Here is a 19,077-nt window from a genome sequence, read left to right on the forward strand (position 1 = left end):
AAAACAGTGCCTGAGAAATTAGCTCCCAAAGTAACTTTGAAGTGGTTACACTGCTCGTTTCGTCTGTGCTCAGTAGCCGGCGAAATGGCGAAACACCGCGTCCTGCTGCAGCGCTGGAAGCCTGGGCGCAGGAGGAGCCAGCCCCAGGAAGAGGAAATTTAATCATTGCAGCGAGCAGGGTCCCCATTCTCCCCAGGAAAAAACAAGGGGGAGGTAGGAGGAGCGGCAGCTCGGCTCGCAGTGGCTGCCTGTGCCTCCTCCTCGATGTCCTGCGGCTTTGTGCTCTCCTGCTTTTCCCAGGTGAATTTCGACACGGGACGGCCCAGCCACCCGCGAGGGTTTCTGTGGCCACCAGCACTTGCTGTGCACTGTTTCCATCCCTGGCCTGTTGCATTTGCTGCCGATGATGCCATTTTTCCCTAAAGCAGCACCCTTGTTCCTTTAGCTGTGTAAGATCTTGTGTTTGATGGGTCTGGTAGCGAATATTTCGTTAGTCCAGTATTTTTTCGTGCAGTTTTGCCTTTGGCTTGCTGCCTGGAGGCTGGAGCCATTTCAGGCTTCGCATCCACCTTCCTGTAGTTAACTCCAGAAACCCTCAGTGGAAATGCTCCACTTAGGAGAAAAACATTGAATTGCACAACTCGTTGCTTTATTAAGAATAAAGGTTTGATTTCCATCTAGCATTTTCCTCCCTTTATTTTCCTCCAGTGCAGGAATTGACATCCTTGGAGGCTGCGACTCCAGGTGAGGGCCAGCTTCCCGCAGCAGGGATAAGACAGAAGTGAGGGGTTGCAAAGTGCAAACCTGCCACGGATTTTCTTAATGGCTTGAGGAAGCCAGGGTGCCTCAGGGAGCACGGGGCTGGGTGACGGGCTGGGCTTCGCTGCTTCGCTTGCTTAACTAAAATGTTGGAAACACACACAAAAAAAAGAGATCAGAACCGAAACGCCCAGTCTGCGTGGAAAACGGCCTGAACGTCGGTGCGCTGTGCTGCGTGGCTGTTTGTACCGCTGCTGGGTGGCATCCCTTTGCACGAGGGCTCGCTCACACAGCCCCCGTGCTGGCTTGCTTCGTGCAAGGTCTGCCCCTTGCACAAGGGGCTCCCACACTCCTTGTACATACCTGTTTTGCATGAGGACCCTTTTCCCGAGGGTCTTCCCCGCCCCTTGCACACCCGTTGTGCACGAGGACCCCTTGCACATAGGACTCCCACACCCCTTGCACACGCCCGTTTTGCACAAGGACCCCCTTTTACGGGGGGATCCCACACTCGTTGCACACCCCCGTTTCGCTCGAGGGGATCCTACACCCATTTCATATGCCCATTTTGCACGAGGACCCCTTGCACACGTGACTCCCACGCCCCTTGCCCACACCCCTTTTTGATGACCACTTGCACACGGAGCTCCCACGCCCCTCGCACACGCCCATTGCGCACAAGGACCCTTCGCACACGCCCGTTTTGCACGAGGACCCCTTGCACGCGGGGCTCCCACGCCCATTGCACACGCCCGTTCTGCACGGGGAGCCCGTGCACGAGGAGCTCCCGCCCCCCTTGCACACACCCGTTGTGCACGAGGACCCCTTGCACGAGGGGCTCCACTCCCCTTGCACGACCCCCCCGCTCCCCCCCCCCCCCCCCCGGGGGCCGGTCGGTGCTCGGTCCGGCGGCCCCGCCCCCTGACGTCATCGCCGGGGCGGGGCGGGCGGCGCGCGCGGTCCGGTGCCGGCGGGGAGGCGCGAGCCGGGAGCGGGGATCGGGGGTCCGGGATCGGCGGGGATCGGCGGGGATCGGCGGGGATCCGCCGCCGCCCGCCCGCAGGTGAGCGCCGGGGGCTCGCAGGGCGGCAGCGCGGCCCCCCCCCCAGCCCCGCCCCGCCCCGCCGGGGGCTCCGCTCCGCCGGGGAAAAGTTTGCGGCGGCGCCGGGCGGGCGGCGTTGGGGGGTGCTGCGGGTCTGGGCGTGCAACGGCGGCGGAGGGTGTGCGACGGCGTGCGAGAGCGGGCAGCGCCGTGAGAGAGCGTGCAACGCCGTGAGAGGGTGTGCAACGCCCTGCGAGGGGCTGCAACACCGGGCGGGTAATGCTGTGCGAGGGTGCAGCACCGTGAGTGTGCAACACCGTGAGTGTGCAACACCGTGCGAGTGCGTGCAACGCTGTGCGAGTGCATGCAATGCCATGCAAGCGTGCATGATGTGTGTGCAACCCTCAGCGTGCGTGTGCAACCCTCGGTGTGCATGAGGGTGCAATGTCCTTACGCAGCGTGCAGTGTGCGTGTGCAAAGCAGCGCGAGTGTGTAGTGTGTAGTGCCGTGCAACTGTGTACAACGTGCATGTGTGCGCGGTGTAAGCGTGCGCTGTGGAAACACACGCATGCACAACCCGTGTTTGTGCACGGTGTGTGTGCCCAGTGTAAACGTGCACAGCATGCGCACGCAGCACCGTGCAGGTGTGCACGTGCAAGTGTAGCACAGCGTGCAAGCCCCATGCTGCGTGGGTTAAGTTGTGGCACGGCCGTCAGCTCCCCGAAATAACCGTGAGCGGGCCGGGGAAGGGGCCCGAGCGGTGAGCTGAGCACCAGCGCGGTGCCTCGTGGGGTGAGCACAGCCATTCCTCGCCTCTGCGCTTGGCACGGTAATTATGTTTTCGTTTTAATGAGAAGAAAACCATTTGTGAAACAAAATATTTATTTTAGCCTGGTGGGGTTGCTCTGAAGAGCTTGTATCTATGCTAAGGAGGTGGTTTAGAAACTGCTTTTTTTTTTTTTTTTTTTTAATGAGAAAAACATTTAAATACAGCGAGAAGCTTTTCATCCAAAAAGCCTGTCTGCGCGAGGAAGCGAGCAGCTGTAGAGGTCAGGATAGAAAGGGAAATTTGCATCCCGCTTATTCTTCTTATTTTTGAAGAGGACCGAAAGTTGTGTTGCGTTCTGCTTTGGTGGGCGGATTTCTTAAGGCAGCTGCCCTTGAGGGGAGCTGAAATAAATGCAGGTAACTCGGCCTCCAGGTCTCCCAGCCGTGCTTCCTCTGCTTTCCCAACGCCGTTCCGAAAATGCCTGAGCTTTGCAGGTGGCGCAGGAGGGATGCTGAGCGGGCCGGAGGTTTGCTGCTCTGGCAGAGGACACACAGCTTTTAAAAGTTATTTGCCTGGGAGCGGGGTTTGTGAAATTCAGAAGCGTGAATTGCAGCCTGAGCTCGCTTTGTGGCTAGAAATGCTGCTTTAAAAAGAAAAACCAAAGAGTAAAAGGCACTTGCAGGGCCTGTGACTTTCTTTGGGTGAGTCCAGCAGGTCCCTCAGCAGGCACACACACGTCCTGACGAGCTCCTTCCCTCCCAGCAAGGAGCCTGGCTTTCTGAACGAGGCAAAGCCTTGCTCCGAGCAGCTCGGTTGGGAGGATCTGGCCTTCGTTTAATGTCCGCTTGATGTCCTGGTGGCACCACAACCATCCACAGGGCCGTGCTGATTGAGGGCTAATTCCCAAGGATGCGAAGGACACCTGCGGCATTTGTCCTCATAGCGGTCTGGGGTCCGTAATTTCTCCCAGTGGCCCTTGGACATCACGTACACGTTGCACAGATCAAATACATCTCTGTAACTACTTCGTCTCCCTTAGAGGACTCTCAGACTGTGATTTTTTCTGCAGCCAAACCCTGCCTGCTCGTAGTGGAGGCAAGGAGCCGATGGATTGCCTGCCTGCTCTTTCAGAAGAGTTGCTGGCTTTTTATGTGGTTTGGGCTTGATGAAAAATACCGAACACTGCAAGCCCCAGTGCTGGGAGTCAAGTGATGGCAGTGTGTTTCTGCTCCCTTGGACTCGGAAAGGGAAGCGTGAGAGTATGGAGAGGGGCATACCCCATGGCTCATGGCAACAGGAAAATGAAGGAGCGCTACCCCTTATTTTTTCTGTTGTTTTTTGTTTCCTGTTTGTGTGCCTGTGAACGGTTTGGGTTTGCTTCTTGGCTTGGTCTGGCGCGGGGGCTCGGAGCACATCGGGGCTGGGAGCACCCCACTGTCCCCGCGGTTTTCAGGCGCTGCTGCCAAGCTCCACTGCGCATGTTGGAAGTGTTCCCAGGACAGGGTTTGGTCTTTAACGGGTCAAAGAGCTTGCTGTAAGACTTCCAAGTCTCCAGTCCCTGGATTTGTGTTTCCTCTGTGCTGAGGAAGGTTCACGTTTTGGGTGGGTTGGTTGAAAGTTGCGCAGGACCTGGCAGGCACGGGTCCACCTGGGGTACGGGGACAGCGGCCACGGGGCGCCCCGCGGCACCTGCAGGTGCTCCTCGTGGAGCCAGGTTCTCTCTGCCCTGCCCCAGGGGCTTTAATACGGAGAGCATCAGCTGCTGGGAGGAGACATGAGGCGGTGAGCCGCGAGCAGCATTCCCAGCCCTTGCCGGCTGCTGTCCCACCGTTTGTGGAAGCGAGGTTTCTGCCATCCTGCTGTCAGCATGAGGCTCCTCTGTGGCGAGCCCTAGGGGAGTCCTAGGGCTGAATATTTCTGTGCAGTCCTGCCTGAAGGTGCTCAGCTCTACCTGGCCCCTGGCGGAGGCATTGCTCTGCACCCCGCAGCAGAGACCACGCATGTAGGGTGCTATCTGCTGCTGCTCCCGGGGCCGAGGTCGGGCGACGCGCTTCATCTCCGTGAGCAGACAGGAATGATGGATGGGAGCATAACTTCGTAGCCTCAAAGCTGTGTACATTAAAATACAAATGTGGAAGGTGGCTGAGTCATTGTTTTCATCTCTCCTGTTCCTTCATCAGCCAGGCACTCGGGTGAAAATTAGGGGGACGGGAACACGTGTGTTTGGCAGCCCTGTGAAAGAACAAGGGGAGAGACGCGGCTCGGATGGTACTTTGTGCGGGTGGCCTTATTTGAACGCCGTTGGCTGTTTCCGTAGGAACAGAAAAGCTTTGTGGGGTTGAACAGTGACATGTCCTGTGGCACGGTCAGTGAGAAGGGAAGGCAGGAGAAGTCAGGCGGACTAGTTACGGCTGCTGTGATTGTGCCAGCGAGCTCTGCGTGGGCTTCAGGCGTTGACCAGCTCGCTGCTAGCTTTGTGTGGCTCTTTGCCTGGCATGACCATCCCGTATGACGGAGGTGTCACAGTGTGCAACCATCCCGGTAACTGTGCAGCAGCAAAGTACTGGCGAGGGGGTGGCTTTGGGACGAAGGCACCCCTCTGAGCCCTTTAGCTGTGCCAGGTGCCTTGGTGCAGGCTTGGAAGCGCGCGGGGTTTGTTCGCATGGGTGTTATATGCACCGTGCATTGCATGGCGAGAGGCGGCGTGTGGGGTTTTAGGACAAAAACCACTTAGCCTGTGTACAGGATGGGGGGACAGAGTGAAACGAGCAGAAATTTGGACACCAAAGCGGTGGTCCTGCAGGGAACTGAGACCAAAGTCTTTCAGGTCTTGCGTGCCTCCTCACCGCTGCAGCCACTCGTGATGGGTCTGAAGGACTTAACCAGGGTTAGTTTAGTTTGGATCTTCTGTTTGAGACCTCTGTGCAAATTGGGGATGGGCAGCAGAAAGCGGTGGCGTGGAGTCCTGGAGTAGCCTCTGCTGTCACTGAGCACTGGCAGTCGGGAGCAGCAACGTCTGCCGAGTTGCGTTTGGGAGTAAAAATAGTCTTTGTCAGTGCCGAGCTCGAGTCATGTGTTTGTGGGAGACATTAAAGTTTAACTCCGCGGTATTCCCGGCGGCCGTGCCGTTTTCTTTGTTCGTGTCTGTGCCCAGAGCAGGCAGCGGGGACGCTGGGTCTGTGAGCTGGGTCTCTTGGGCACAGGGCTACGAGAGCTGTAATTAAACAAAGAGAAACTTTCTTTTTTTTGTAACCGATCCAGCTTCCAGAAAATGGCAGCTAACTTAAGGGAGGAAAACAAAACAAGGCTTTGCCTGGCCAGAAAAAGCGTCCTCACATCTGTGGCATTTCCTCTCTTTCTTTCCCTCTCGCCAGCCTCCCTCCCCAGCCCATTGCATCCTGACCGCAGCATTGAAAACCTGCGATCAGATTAGCTGTACCAGGGTGGGGTTGCTTGCAGCCTGGACAAGCAGTGTTTCCCAGCTGGATGCTGAGCCCTGGGAATTACTGTTCTCTCCCCGTGAACAGCAGGCGCTGCGTCTCCGACCCCAAAACTCTCCGTGCCGTTTTCTGCCCTCGTGAGAACTGTGGTCGGCATTTTTGTGTGTGTGTGGCCGTGCCTGTGGTACAGGTAGAGCTATTGAAGTCCGCAGGAAAGCTCAGGGAATAGTTCATAACACACCTGGTCTGCGAACAGCCTGTTCTTTGCCGTTCATCAGGTTTGAAATTATGGGGAAAAAAAAAAAACAAAGATCTGTAGGTGCATCCCTGAGCTCTTCACTTTAATCCCACCGGGTTTAAATACACTTCTGTGCGGCTGTCTGCCCCTTCAGCCACAGAGCCCGGCTCCCGGAGCGCTGACACAGGGCGATTTTCCTGACGTTCCCACTGGGAAGAGATTTAGTGATGGCTGCGTGGCCGTATCCTGCGCTGAGCAGGCTGCATCAGTCTCAGCAGCCTCCTTGCAGCTGTATCCTCGGTGGCTGGGGTTTGGGTCTGCTGGGGTCCCTTCCACCGACATCCCCTGGGGAGGGTGGAAAATCCTGCGCTGAAAAACACAGCTGCAGGGGATGCCCAGGGCGCTCCATGTGTGAGTTTGCTTTTCTGAAGACAGATGCAACGCTTTTCTGATGCTATGTACCTTAGGCTGCTCTCTTTTTTTGCTTTCCTTTTCACAGAATCGCAGGAAGGTTTGGGTTGGCAGGGACCTCAAAGCCCACCCAGTGCCACCCCTGCCATGGGCAGGGTACCCTCAAGCAGAGCAGGTCCCATCCAGCCTGGCCTTGGGCACTGCCAGGGATGGGGCACCCACAGCTCCTCGGGACAGCCTGGGACAGGGCCTCACCACCCTCAGAGCGAAAAATTTCTTCCTTACATCTAATCCAAACCTCCCCTGGCTTTCCCGGGGCTTTCTTTGGAGAAGGATTTTTCGATACCGGCTTTCCGGGACGTGGCTCCTTCTCAGAGCTTTGCGGCAGCTGGTCTCCTCATCCAGGAGAAAAACACAGCGGCCACAAAGCAAGCCTTTCTTCTGGCCATTGTGAGCGTTGCTTGGTTATCTCCAGGCAGGGGCTGCGGGCAGACAAAGTATTTACTGTCCCTGGGAGATGGTGATTACCTCCGTCAGCAAAACGTCTCTGTGCAGGATGGCCTGTTTGTGTTCTGCCGGCTCTGGCCTTGACCAGCTTATCGTCCTGCGAGTTACGGGCAGCGTTGCACAGTTCCCAGGGCTTATCGCGTCTGCTGTAGGCTGGAATGGGGGAAAGATGCCCTAGGATCGGGTCATGGGCGACAGATCTCTTCCCACATCTGCTACAGCTTTCCTGCATGTCTTCTAGAGAAGTCTCCATCCCAGAAAAAAAGGCCCGCCGGGCAGACCTCGTGCAGCCTGTGTGTTCACATGGCTGCTGCATACACAGTCTTTCCTTCTCTGCATCCTGTTCAGCCAGCCTGATACTGAAAAACAAATGGATTTTTTTTATTTTTTTTTTTATTTGGTAAGCTGCTCGGAGTCCGAAAACACTGCTGAGAAACAGCTCAGTGCGATCAGTAAGAGTTTCCAAGTAATTGTTCTCCTGCTTCATGCTGCTGCTGAGGTGTGGCCTGTGCTCCCTGGAGAGTGCCCGAGCTGCTCGTAAGGAGCCTTTCCAAAATGCGTAACGCAGAGCCCTGTTCCTGAAAGTTAATCACTGCAGAAAACGCTTTAATTAACTCAATTAGCCAGACAGTCCATCTGGACTCCTGCAGTGCTTCGTTAAATCCCACGAAACGAGGTCACAGCTCTACCCTGGGAAGGGGGACGGACTCCTTCAAGCCCTTCGGGGTTGTGCTGTGGGCTCTGACACGGTGCTGGTGGGATGGGCGATGGGTTTCTGGTGCCGCTGCTTTCCCAGCGCTGTGGTACCTGCAGCAAAGAGGAAATGTTTTCAAGGGACCGTGTAGACTTTAGCAGAGACCCAGAGGGCTTCTAGTGGGATGCGGACGGGGTTGTCATTGCAGCTGATGCAATGCCACAGCCGTACGGTGGTGAGTGAGAGTGTCCTCACCGGTGCCCCAAATTACCTGGTCGAAAGAGCTCCTCTTGCAAACCTGCAGCTGAGATCCCTTGAACTCGAGGGGTTTGAAGGTCACCGACAGTGTTGACCTCTGCTGCAGCTGGTGGGTGAGCAAGGCTTTTTTTTTTTTGGCTTTTTTTTTTTTTCACCTGATGTTAGCACCTTGCCCACCAAAGAGCTGGGGGAGAAATGAATTTGGGGGGCTCAAGCATGCTGAGCACAGCAGGGCAACTGACCGGAGCAGCTGGTGCCTCTCCTGCTCTGCCTATTAATAGGAACTGTTAAAATGTGAACCAAGTCCAGGATGCAGGACATGGCCAGGCATGGAAACAGTGAGCAAAAAGCCTTAGCCCAGCATGCTGTTGGAGCAGAGGAATGCAGGGCCCTGCAACACGGATTTGGGGAGGAGGGCAAGCATTTAACCCCCTCTGTGTGTTTTCCCTGCAGCAGGGGTGACCTTTCTGTCCCAGCTTTACCTTGGTGTGTTGACCTCTGTTTTAAATGTGATGGGGAGAGGAGTTAATCTCATGTTACAAGCATCCCTGGCGAAAGCTGCTTGCCATCCTTCTACTGCTGCCACCTTTCCTGCTGCCTGGCCATAGTGGGAAGCCCCAACGCAGTGAGACAGTGATGCCTCCTGCAGCTTAAATGGGCTGCGGAGGTGGCCCTTGCCTGCCAGAGCTGCGTGTCCTGAAGGGTTTGAGATCTGGCTGATAGCTCTGGGCTTGCTGTGCTGAGGGGGAAACTGAGGCACAGAGCACTGGCATTGCCCAGGGACACTGTGATCCCAGGGTCAAACCCCGGCCTCTGCAGTTGCGGAGCCCATGCCACGAAAAATGGGCTCCAAAGTCACTTCAGAAACATATTCAGGGGGAAAAAATGTCACGGTGTCCTGTTTGCCCTACAGGCAGGCAAGATAAAAGGAATAAAAATCTTTGCAGTTTGGCCTAATTTTTAGTGAATTGTGAATGGAAAGCAGCGATGCCAGGGCTACATCAGATGGTCTGCTCACTCGGAGGGGGTAGGGGAGGTGTTTTGCTTTTGAAAAGGGCAGGTGGTTCCTGGCTTAATGCTGCTTTAGGCAATTTAGCTTGCGAAAGCAGGGCAGGAGGTAATTCCCTGCATGTAGCCAGAGATGGGTTTCTGCTGCCAGGTGCAAATCCTGCTTACGGCTCCTGGGCGTGCATGTCGAGGAGGGGCTGGGGTTTTGATTCCTCCCGTTCCTTTGTTTTTGCTCGCTCTGCTGTGGGAGAGCCTGAGACGTAGGGGAAGAAATACTGGTGTGGCTGGCTGGTGGTGGCTGCTCGGCCGCCCTGCTCCACTGGGGTGTTTGCTCGAAACACGAGTGCTGCAGTGTGTAACTGCAGAGACCCCCCAGGTCCACACATCCCAAACCTGCTCCAGCGGGGACACCCCGAGCAGGGTGCCCAGCCCCACGTCCCGGCGCCTCCCGAAGCTCCCCAAGGAGGAGACCCCACAGGCTCTGGGCAGCCTGTGCCAGGGCTGCGGCACCCGCCCAGCACAGAAGTGCTGCCTGGTGCTCAGAGGGAGCCTCCTGGGCTCCAGGCTGTGCCCAGGGCCTTTCTCGGCACCGCTGGATGGGGAAGTCCCTCTGGATGGCTGCATGGCCCTCTGGTCAGTCTGCCACTTCCCCCAGTTCTGGGTCATCCACAAATTTACTGAGGCTGTGCTCTGCCCAGATGGTTAAAGAAGATGGTGTTCTGCAGACCATAGGGATGGGGTGATGGGATTTGAGTAAACCTGGCCCAGCCTGTGTTGAGGCAGCCTCTGCTCCGTGTCTGCCTTGTATCTGGCTGGCCGTAGGCTCGGCAGCAGAGGAAACGTGCTCTCTGGCAGAGACCCAGGCCATTCTCTTCTAGGGGCTCCACGCTGGCCAGAGCTATTCTTAGTCACGCCTCAGATAAAGCTGGGCCTGGGCCTGGGCCGCGCTGCTCTGCCAGGAGGGGAAAGGGAGGGCTGCACGCACGCAGTCGTCCTGCTGTAGGACAGGCTTCTGTCCCATGTTGGACACAAACCGTCTGGTTTCAGCGAGATCGGTGGCTTTGAGAGCAACCTGGCTGCTCTGGGTTGGAGCAGCACCCACCAATACCCGGCCCTGTCCTGGTGGATGCTTGGGGACAGCATGTAGGAAAACAGGAGTTGTTTGTTGGCACTGTTGAGTCTGGAGAAAAGGAGGCTGTAGCAAGGAGGTGTCTCTTTTCTCAGGGGATGTGAGAACACCTCAAGTTGCACCAGGAGAGGTTTAAGTTGGATGTCAGGAAGAACTTCTTCACAGACGGGGTGGTCAATATTGGGACAGGCTGTCCAGGGAGGTGGCAGAGTCCCCATACCTGGAGGTGTTTAAGAGAGGTGTGGACGTAGTGGACCTGGTAGTGTTAGGTGCTGGTTGGACTTGGTGACCTGGCCTGTTGTCTGTATGAATTGGATGGATCCATCTGAAAATCTGTCAGGTAATGTGCCTTGGATCACACTTCTGGTTAAGTCCAAGTAATCATCTGCTTGTCGGGATGGGAAAACCGCTCTCTCTTGCTGGACTGTGTAGAAGTTGTGATGCGTTCGAGGGGTAGCATGAACACCAGGCATTGCAGAAGCACTTTCAGGGCTGCTTCTTCCTCTGGTGCCTTGGGTAGCTTGTTGGGAAGGTGGAGGTGTTTGTGCAGGGTGAAGTGAGTCCTTTGGGAAGGGCTGGGGTCCCCAGTCCTTTTTTCTGTCCGTGAACGGGTTATGTGGGAATCACTTAGACCCAGAGGTATATGCCTAACTGTTACAATTCCTATGTAGTGCTGCAAGCACTTCTTCCTCCCTTTTGCCTTTCAGCATCATGAAAAAAGTCACTTTTTATGCCTTTTTCACCACAAAAATGCAAGTAATGTTGGAGAAATTTGGGATGAGGTCTAGCTGATGATCAGATATCTAGCTAAGCAAGTCTTTGACTTCTGAAATAATACCTCTTAAATGAATAAAGCATTATATTTCTTCTGTAGTAAAACTCTGGTCTATAAGACTTAGAAATGGCTTTTTTTGAACACCTCGGTGTATTTGTTTTATGCTGAATTACTAAAACATTGTTAGTTATCGTTTTGAAAACAGAGCTGGCAGTAGTAAACACTGAATTTAAAAAATGCTTGCTCTCTTGTGAATGCACGCAGTGTTTCAGTTGATGTTCGTCATCAGGGCTCTGTGAGCTGTAAATGTAGTTTACTGGGATTGCACACGGAAAACCCAGCTGAATTCCGTGTAAAAGCAGAACTGGCAAGGTTGTAAATGGTGGTGGAAGTTGCCTTCCTTTTGTTTTTCTTTTTCCCTTCTGGTCAGTGTAAGAAGAATTTTCCGTTTCTTTTCTGTTGATCGAGTACTTGTGTCATTCTTCTAAATATAAAACTGTCCTAGAGCATCAGCCGTGCCTTTGTTTTCACGTCTTTTATGTGTTACTTCAAGTAAGTTTTAATTAGAAAAAAAAAAAAAAAAGAAAAAAGAGATTAAGTCCCTCTGCGTTGGTTTGATATGGAGGCTCAGTTTTCCCATCAAGAGCATATCTAATTCTGCCTGTCCGTGTCTGGGTGCTCTGATGCATATTTTTTTGTTGTTGTAGAGGGGGCTTTGGTGTGACCAGAGGGCTGAAACAGCTCCTTGCAGCTCAGGAAAGGGAGTAATTAATGGCCACATTAGCCTTAGCACCCTGTCGTAGCTCCAGTTGAGTAGGCCAGTTGGTAAAGATGGCCATGGATGGTGCCGTGGCATGTTTGTTGCACCTGCACGTTGTCATCTCTAGCCAAGAGCCTGTTGCCAGAATTCAGCCTGCCCCTAGATCCCAAACCGTAGATAGGGAGCCTTAAATAGGGAGCTACAATTAAAATGCAAATACAACGATGGGTATTAAAGCAGCTGTGAAGCAGAGCTAGCACTGCGCTGCTCGGACTGAAGTTGCTTTCCATAAAAATCAATAAACGGAGTAAGTTCTTCACTGCAAATGGCCATTGCTCAATTGACACAACGAAGTTATCTGTCCATAAGTATGTTCATTATTTTTTTACCCACTTTTAGCTGTTAGTTTCTAAAATAAGGCGTTCCTCCAGAGACAAAGGACAAGAATTGGGTTTTCTGCATCCCACTGGATGGCTGTCAGTAACAGCTTTGTCTGTTTTTTCTCTAATACGGATGCTTTTGTGTTGGCTTCAGACAACCCTGTACCGCGTCTGAGTCTGTTAACTCTACTTCACCCCTAATTCAAGCTGCAATAATCTGAAATTTGACGGTGTAGTCTGTTACCATAGAAATCTCAGCGGGGATAAATTTAGCACTCCGCTTTCAGGCTCGAGCAGGGGAGCTGCAAGCAGCTTGCCCAGGTTGCTTGCAGCCTCGCGTCTTGGGCGGCTTTCCTCGTGCCGATGGCAAGCAGCAGATGAGGAGTGAGAGCAGGTACATCTTCCAGCCTTGCCTGGGGCTGTCTTTTCTGAGAAAGCAAAGAGTGAATAACTTGTCCTTCAGAAATGCTTCCTCTGCTCTCCGTGGTGGCTTAGATTTGTCTTTTTTTTTTTTTTTTAAGGGAAGCTCCCATGAAGACAAAGGGATGACAGGGGTTATTCACTGTGATAAAATGCAGAAATGGGAATGTGTTTGGATGCCGCAGGACAACAGCTTGAAGAAAAAGTGTGATGCAGAAAGTTGCAGAGACCACCCCCACTGAACCGTAACAGCTCTGCTTTAAGTGGGGAAGATCCTTCGTGGACTTCCCATGTCTTTCAGGTGCTGTTTTAATTTTGCCAACTGACTAACACTGTAAAGATCATGTCCAAGATTCAGCCCTGCTTCGTCCAGGAGCGAGAGAGATTTTGAGCATTTTGCCAAATGTTTGGAAATGGCTGTTTCTGTGCCTGAATATCCTGCTAAAGAAAGGCTTCCTCCCCCGAAATGCCTCACCCCAGCGGGGGGGCTGCTGGGGGGTCTGGCTGCATCCCAGCACGGAGAAGCAGCACGGCTTTGCCATTGCACACCGAGAAGTTGCACGGGATATACTTGCAGTGTCATTTCATACCACATTAATTTCGAGTGCTTTGAGAGCAGCCAGGCAGGGGCCTGGTGCGTTTCAACTAAAACAAAATTTAACACTTCAAAGTGTATACCTTTCTTTGCAGATAAACCCTTCCAAAAATGCTCTGGTCTGAAAATAATGAAATTGGTTTCTTATCAGCTATCTGACCTACGACGATGAGATCAAACAGCTTTTACCTGACGCAACTGAAACAGCGAACTCTGATGCACAGGGGTGTGGGTTGTATTATTATTATTTTTTTTCCTCTCATGGCACTATTGATGTTATGGAAGTGCTTTGAGGCGCTGATCAGATTGTATCTGGCATCCCCGACCCCTGGGTCGTGTTCCACCCTGGTTAATTTGCAGGTTGCCTAAAGCCTCCGTGCAGTTTCACAAGGTTTTCATTTAAGGGATAACTGTAATTAAATGATTTCAAGAAGCCATGGTATTTGCTCTTATGTTGCATAAACAGAGGGTTGTTTTGGTTTATCTTAAACCTGTTGGCTGACAGAGGTTGTGTCTGCACCTGGGAAGCTTTGTTGGTTAAAATGCCGTGTGTGGATGAGCTCTAATCTAAATTAAGGTAAGAACTCGGCTGCTGAAATCCACCTGAAGTCAGCCACGTGGTCTTTTGTGCCCATGTAATGAGTCTGGTGTTGAAAGCACACTCAGGATTGAACCAGTAGTGCTTTCCTGTACAGGTATGCGACTCGCTGGAATTGTAGATGAGATTAAATTGAAAGAACAGGGCCAAGAATGCAAACAGGGCCGAGAGGGGTGTTCAACAGCTTCTGCTCCTCAGGAGGAAGAAGCAGTGGGAAGAGAGCCTTCCTGGTGTGAATTTACCACAGCCTCTGAGAGGAGAAAGCACAGGGGAAGCGATGCTGACCAAGTTTGCAGAAGTACCGACTGCTTGCAGCTTTTTGCCGCACATCCTAATCCTTGCCCTGGGTCTGAGCAGCTGCCTGCCCTCGCATCTACTTCTTTCACCTCAGGCTGCATGCCTGCCCTTCTGAGGAATGGCAGAACGAGCTGTGGGTTTGCTTTCCAGGCATCTTACTGCTCTGGATGAGCTTTTCAGCACGGGATCATGGGCCAGGGTTGAGTCAAGCGCGGAGCATCCCACGGAGCGAGTAACGTGTACTCTGGTTTAGCAAAGCATTTTCTTCCTCGCTTTCATGCAAGAGACTGTCAGCTCCAGCAAACGGTTAAGCTGCTTAAAACCAGGTGTCATGGGGAATCTGCCTTGGAAGTGTTTACCGAGGCAGAGTGCTTAAAAATGCTGTTTTGAGGAAATTCATTGCAATGTGCTGATTGCATTTGTTTCTGCCTAATTCAGGCTTGTGATAGATTTTGGCTCCTGTCAGCATTTTCAGCATAGCTGAAAGCATCATGTGATCCACCAACAGATCAGTACCTGGGCTAATCAACAAGGTGTGTAAGAACATTAAATCAAGGTTAAGCTTTTGCACGAGCTCATCACTTGAGTGAGTTCTCCTGTATGATAATCCAAAGAGGTTTTATTCATTAGTGAGAGGAGCTGGCTGCTAGGTGGTGGCTGTGGAGCATGCTCAGGCAGTGAGCTGGGAACGAAACCCCTCTTTTTTCCCCAAAGGAAGTTCCTAAATGATTCTTCAAAATAGGTCAGCGGCAAGCCCAGCTGACTTTGGGGCTGCATCTGGCTACTTGCTTGCAACGTGCTCTAAGTGGGGGCTGCTGTGGGGCCATCCTAGGATGTGGTACCTCTGGTCTTGAGCAAAAACCCTTTCTTTTCAAGTGCAGCAGCTCAGGTTAAGTCCAGAGGACCCCGCAGGATGGGTTTTCAGCCCGCGATGTTTTACGTGCGAGGAAATGGTCGGTGTCGGGGAGGTGTGTCCTGGCCGGGTACGTGGGCAGAGAGCTGTACAGAGTTGGCTCTGTGTTGGTCTGGGGGCAAGCTGGAGTGTAAGTGAGGGGCTAGCTCATCTCCGGAGCTTTTGGTTGTCCTCTCCCTGTGTCGCTGCGCCAGGTGAGGTGCCAGCCTGCCCAGCCAGCAGCGCGAGTGGCGTTGCTGTGCCTGCCCTTCTCTGACCGCGCTCGTGAGACTGGTTTCCCGACGTTGCAGCTGGAAACAAGGAAAGCCAGCACGTGGCTCTGGGCGCTGCACCAGCAAGTCACCACCGCTGAGGACAGCTACTTCTTTCCATCAAAAGCAAAATTAGTGAAGGGTGATGGAGACGGGACTCTGAAGTGTTGATGCTGTTCAAAGCCCTGTCATCATCTCCACTTGAGAGAAGCACGGGTTTTCAGGGACTCGGCCACTTAGCTTTTGGCCACTTGATCACTTTGCTTGAAGACCAAATCTGCATCCAAATGATCTGAGGAAGGACACGCTGCTGGGACTGTGGCCCTGGGAGTAGCAGGGGGAGTGAGTTGCTCCCAGTTCCTCAAAGAAAGCCTTTTACAGTGCTTCAAGCTTTCACATTTTAGTTTACCAGCTTGCTGCCATGCTTAATACGGTGGCCACGGCAGCACAATAATGTGACTTTGTGGGTGCACTTGCTTGCCTTGGCATATCCTACGCCAGAAGGCACATTTCTGGCTGCCCTTAGCCTGCTCTTTCTGAACATTGCCCTGAGATTGCGTGGGGAACCGTGAGGAGCATCTCTTCCACCGTGGCATCACACAAAAAAAGAAGGCCCCAAAGATCATCAGGGCCAACCATCCTCCTCTTCTAAGGCATAAGATAAAAGATTGTGAGCCACAGGGGGGATTTCTGCTGACAGACAAGGCTGTCTCTTCCTTAAAATGTCTCCCTGTAGTCAGTGGCTGGATTGTGCCTCTGGAAATCTGGGTTTCACTCCTCATTTGTCGTAGGTTCCCTGTGTTGGCTTGTTCTGAGGCCCGGACTGGCTCAAATATCAGTTCCCCGTTTTCTGAAAGGTCGATTGTTCCTTGCTTTTGGCTCTGAGCAAACCTCAGGAGCTGCAGCCATCGGCAGAGCTCTTGGACTTGCAAAGACCTTGGAGGGGCTTGCAAAGACCTCGGAGGGGCTTGCGAGGGCTGGGAGGAAGAGCTGGTGCTGTTCCCGACCCCTGCAAAAGCCGCTGGCCACTAACAGCACCGAGCAAAACCCGTCTCTTCGTTCCAAAGCAAGAACACGCTTTGCCGTGCCCCAAACTGCCGTGCTGCTGAGCTGAAAGCAATTAACGAAGCTGATGCGGAGGGCAGGGAAAGTTGCCCTGGTTGAACTCCCGCAGCCCGGGTGCTTACGAAGGCAGCGCCCGGTGTGCTCCTGAAGCGCTGGCTCCTTGCCCTCCTCTGCCCCAGCAAACATCCTCCGGGCGCAAATAGGCATCGGGAGCCTGGGCGGGAGGGTGGCTCGTGCTAAAGCTGCTAATTGGTGCCTCGCAGCAGCGATTCCCGGAGCCGCCTCTGCTTCGTTGCCTCGCCGCTCGGCTCTGCACGTTCGCAGGCACCGTCCTGGGCTCCCGTTCCCTTTGGGGGTTTTATACTGGGGTTTGTGGCTTCTCTGCTTAACCCCTGGGAGCTCTGCGCTGGATGTGATTTGGGATTATCGTGCTTTCGATGCTCCCCGTGAGGACTTGGTTGGAAGAACCCCCCTGCCCTGGTGGAGGAGGCTTCATCTCCATCTGTACAAAAAACCCAAGGACTTTCCCACCTGAATTAGGAAGTGCTTTTCTCTTGGAAGAGATTTGATTTGCCCACCCACCCCAGCCCCGCTCCAGCAGGGACACCCCGAGCAGAGTGCCCAGCCCCACGTCCTGGCGCCTCCCGAAGCTCCCCAAGGAGGAGACCCCACAGGCTCTGGGCAGCCTGTGCCAGGGCTGCGGCACCCGCCCAGCACAGAAGTGCTGCCTGATATTTAGGCAGAAGAAACATCCCAAGGCTGCCTGGGGGCCGCTCTCCCAGCCGAGCACGCTCTGAGCTGGACTTTGTGCTTCGCGTTTGCTGGGTCGGGGCTGGAAGCCAGGAGCGCTCGGTGGCGCGATGTGTTTCGCAAGCCCTCTCGGTGGGTTTGCTGTGACAGCTCCCAGCCGTCCTGACCTGGCTTTGGTGGCGTTTCGGTCCCCTTGCTGAATTCTGCAGCAGAGGTGAGCATTGCTGGAGCAGTGGTTTCTCCTGGCTCCGTGGCTGGTTGCATGGGGAATGGATAACGAAGGCAGTGGGGAGCTGTAGGGCTGGGGCCCACGCTTGGCAGCCACAGCAGGCACTGCAGGGAAAGCTCTCTTACCCCAAAGACACCTAATCTGTATTTAGCCGCTCGCATCTCCGTCTCCAGCATTGACTTTCAATGAGACTCGTGCTCCAAAGTCATTGCTATAAAAGGAAGCTTTCCTGTCCTTCCTTGCCTCACTTGCAAAGGGTAACGCACCCGTTAAGGAGGCTGTAACGGGTTCCCTCTCTGTAGGAGCCAGCAGACACCGGGAACATGTGCTCAGCAATAATCACATTTTTTTCCCCTGCAGTGCCCCCCATGCCCCCAAGAGCTGTGAGTCGAATCGCTTGCACGAGCCAAATTCTCATCCGTCCCGTGCCCGGCCTGCGTGCTGGGGCTGGCAAAGAGCACCGTACTCATAAGGAGCCCTAAATGGGAGCAGCTTGCAGCTCTCGGCATGCCAGCATCCTCAGGAGAGGAGGAAGACGAGGGCGTGCAGCATCGTCCGGCCATTCCTCTGGCTCCCTGCTGCCCGTCCTCGCTGGGGGAGCAGTGTGAGCGGGTGTACCTCAGGCTGAGACACTTGGCATTTTCCCTGCCGTCCCGTCCTTGCGGGCTGGATTTTTCCATAGCACTTGGCACGGGCTGTGCTCCCTGGCCAGCACTGCTGCCAGCTGCCAGCATCGAGCCCCTGCTGCTCGGCACACAAAGTGGGACTCCAGCACGATCAGCAGGGTGGGCGCAGATAACTATATATATATATTTTTTTTCTTTCTGAATGTTCCGGTTTCTTATTTCTGGACTTGAACATCAGAGGCAATCCACAGCCTCTTTGCTGGGGCTTGGCAGGGTTTGTGCCATGTTGCACGCAGCCTCCTGGGGTGGGACCTGAAGCAAACCCATGGGAGATGAGGGCACCGTGGGAGGGACTGAAGGTCCCCGTGTTTCTGCAAGTCCCTTCTCGTTTGCTAAAATAACACGTTTTCTTCTCTCACGTCTCCCAGGAGTTGTTCCGGGGCGTACGTGAGTTCACACAAACATGTTCTTTCTGGTACAAAGAGCTTGTGTTTTGTGTTGTCTTAAGGAGCGTTTTATCTTTGGTTGGGGGTTTTTTTTGGAAAGATGAAAGCATTGGCTGTGCAAACATAAGTGGTAAAGTAGGAGGAGGAGATAACAGAAAGGTGACAAACTTGGGAATCACCAGGGTATGTGGCCCACAATGCTTGGGCCAGGCTTCTAGAGAAAAACCAATAGCAGGCAGCTCTTCCTTACCAGCAGGGCTCAAAGTACCTTACAGAGGGGGCCAGGATGGCAGGGGCGAGATGCTTTGTCCCCAGGACTCCGTCTTCCCAAGGTCAGCAGCACGCAAGAAGCCGGGATTCATGCTGCAGCGTGCTGGCTGCAAGACCCTGCTACCGTGGTGGTGGCTCCAGGGGGAGGTCTGCGCTGTCCCGGCAGTGTGTGGGGATGGATTTAGTGGGTTTTCTTAGCTTTGGAGAGTCGGGCGGGCTCAGGAGATCTGGCTCAGCATGGCCTCAGCTCCTGAGCGTAATTCTGGCGTGCTTTCCCAGACACGTCAGCTGGCGCTGTCTGAGCAGATGCTCGTCGGCTCTTCCAGGTCGTGGGGTGTCCCCCGTGCACATAACAGCCTGGGTTTCTGGAAGGAGTCTCTGCTGTGCAAGACTCCATGGTCTTGAGTCACATAAAGTGTAGTAGCAGTGACAGAAGCAACATTTTCA

General features: G+C 53.9%; 1 protein-coding gene across 1 annotated transcript in view; it reads left to right on the plus strand.

Moving 5' to 3' along the window:
* Positions 1–1,682: 1,682 nt before the first annotated feature.
* Positions 1,683–19,077, plus strand: part of SH3BP4 (SH3 domain binding protein 4) — a 41,727-nt gene continuing 24,332 nt past the window's right edge. Inside the window, exon 1 of the mRNA XM_080601055.1 lies at positions 1,683–1,822. The gene's annotated coding sequence lies outside the window, so the exon portion shown is untranslated. The remainder of the gene's footprint in view (positions 1,823–19,077) is intronic.

Source organism: Anser brachyrhynchus (assembly GCF_964034855.1).
Source record: "Anser brachyrhynchus genome assembly, chromosome: 7".
NCBI classification, from domain to species: Eukaryota; Metazoa; Chordata; class Aves; order Anseriformes; family Anatidae; genus Anser; species Anser brachyrhynchus.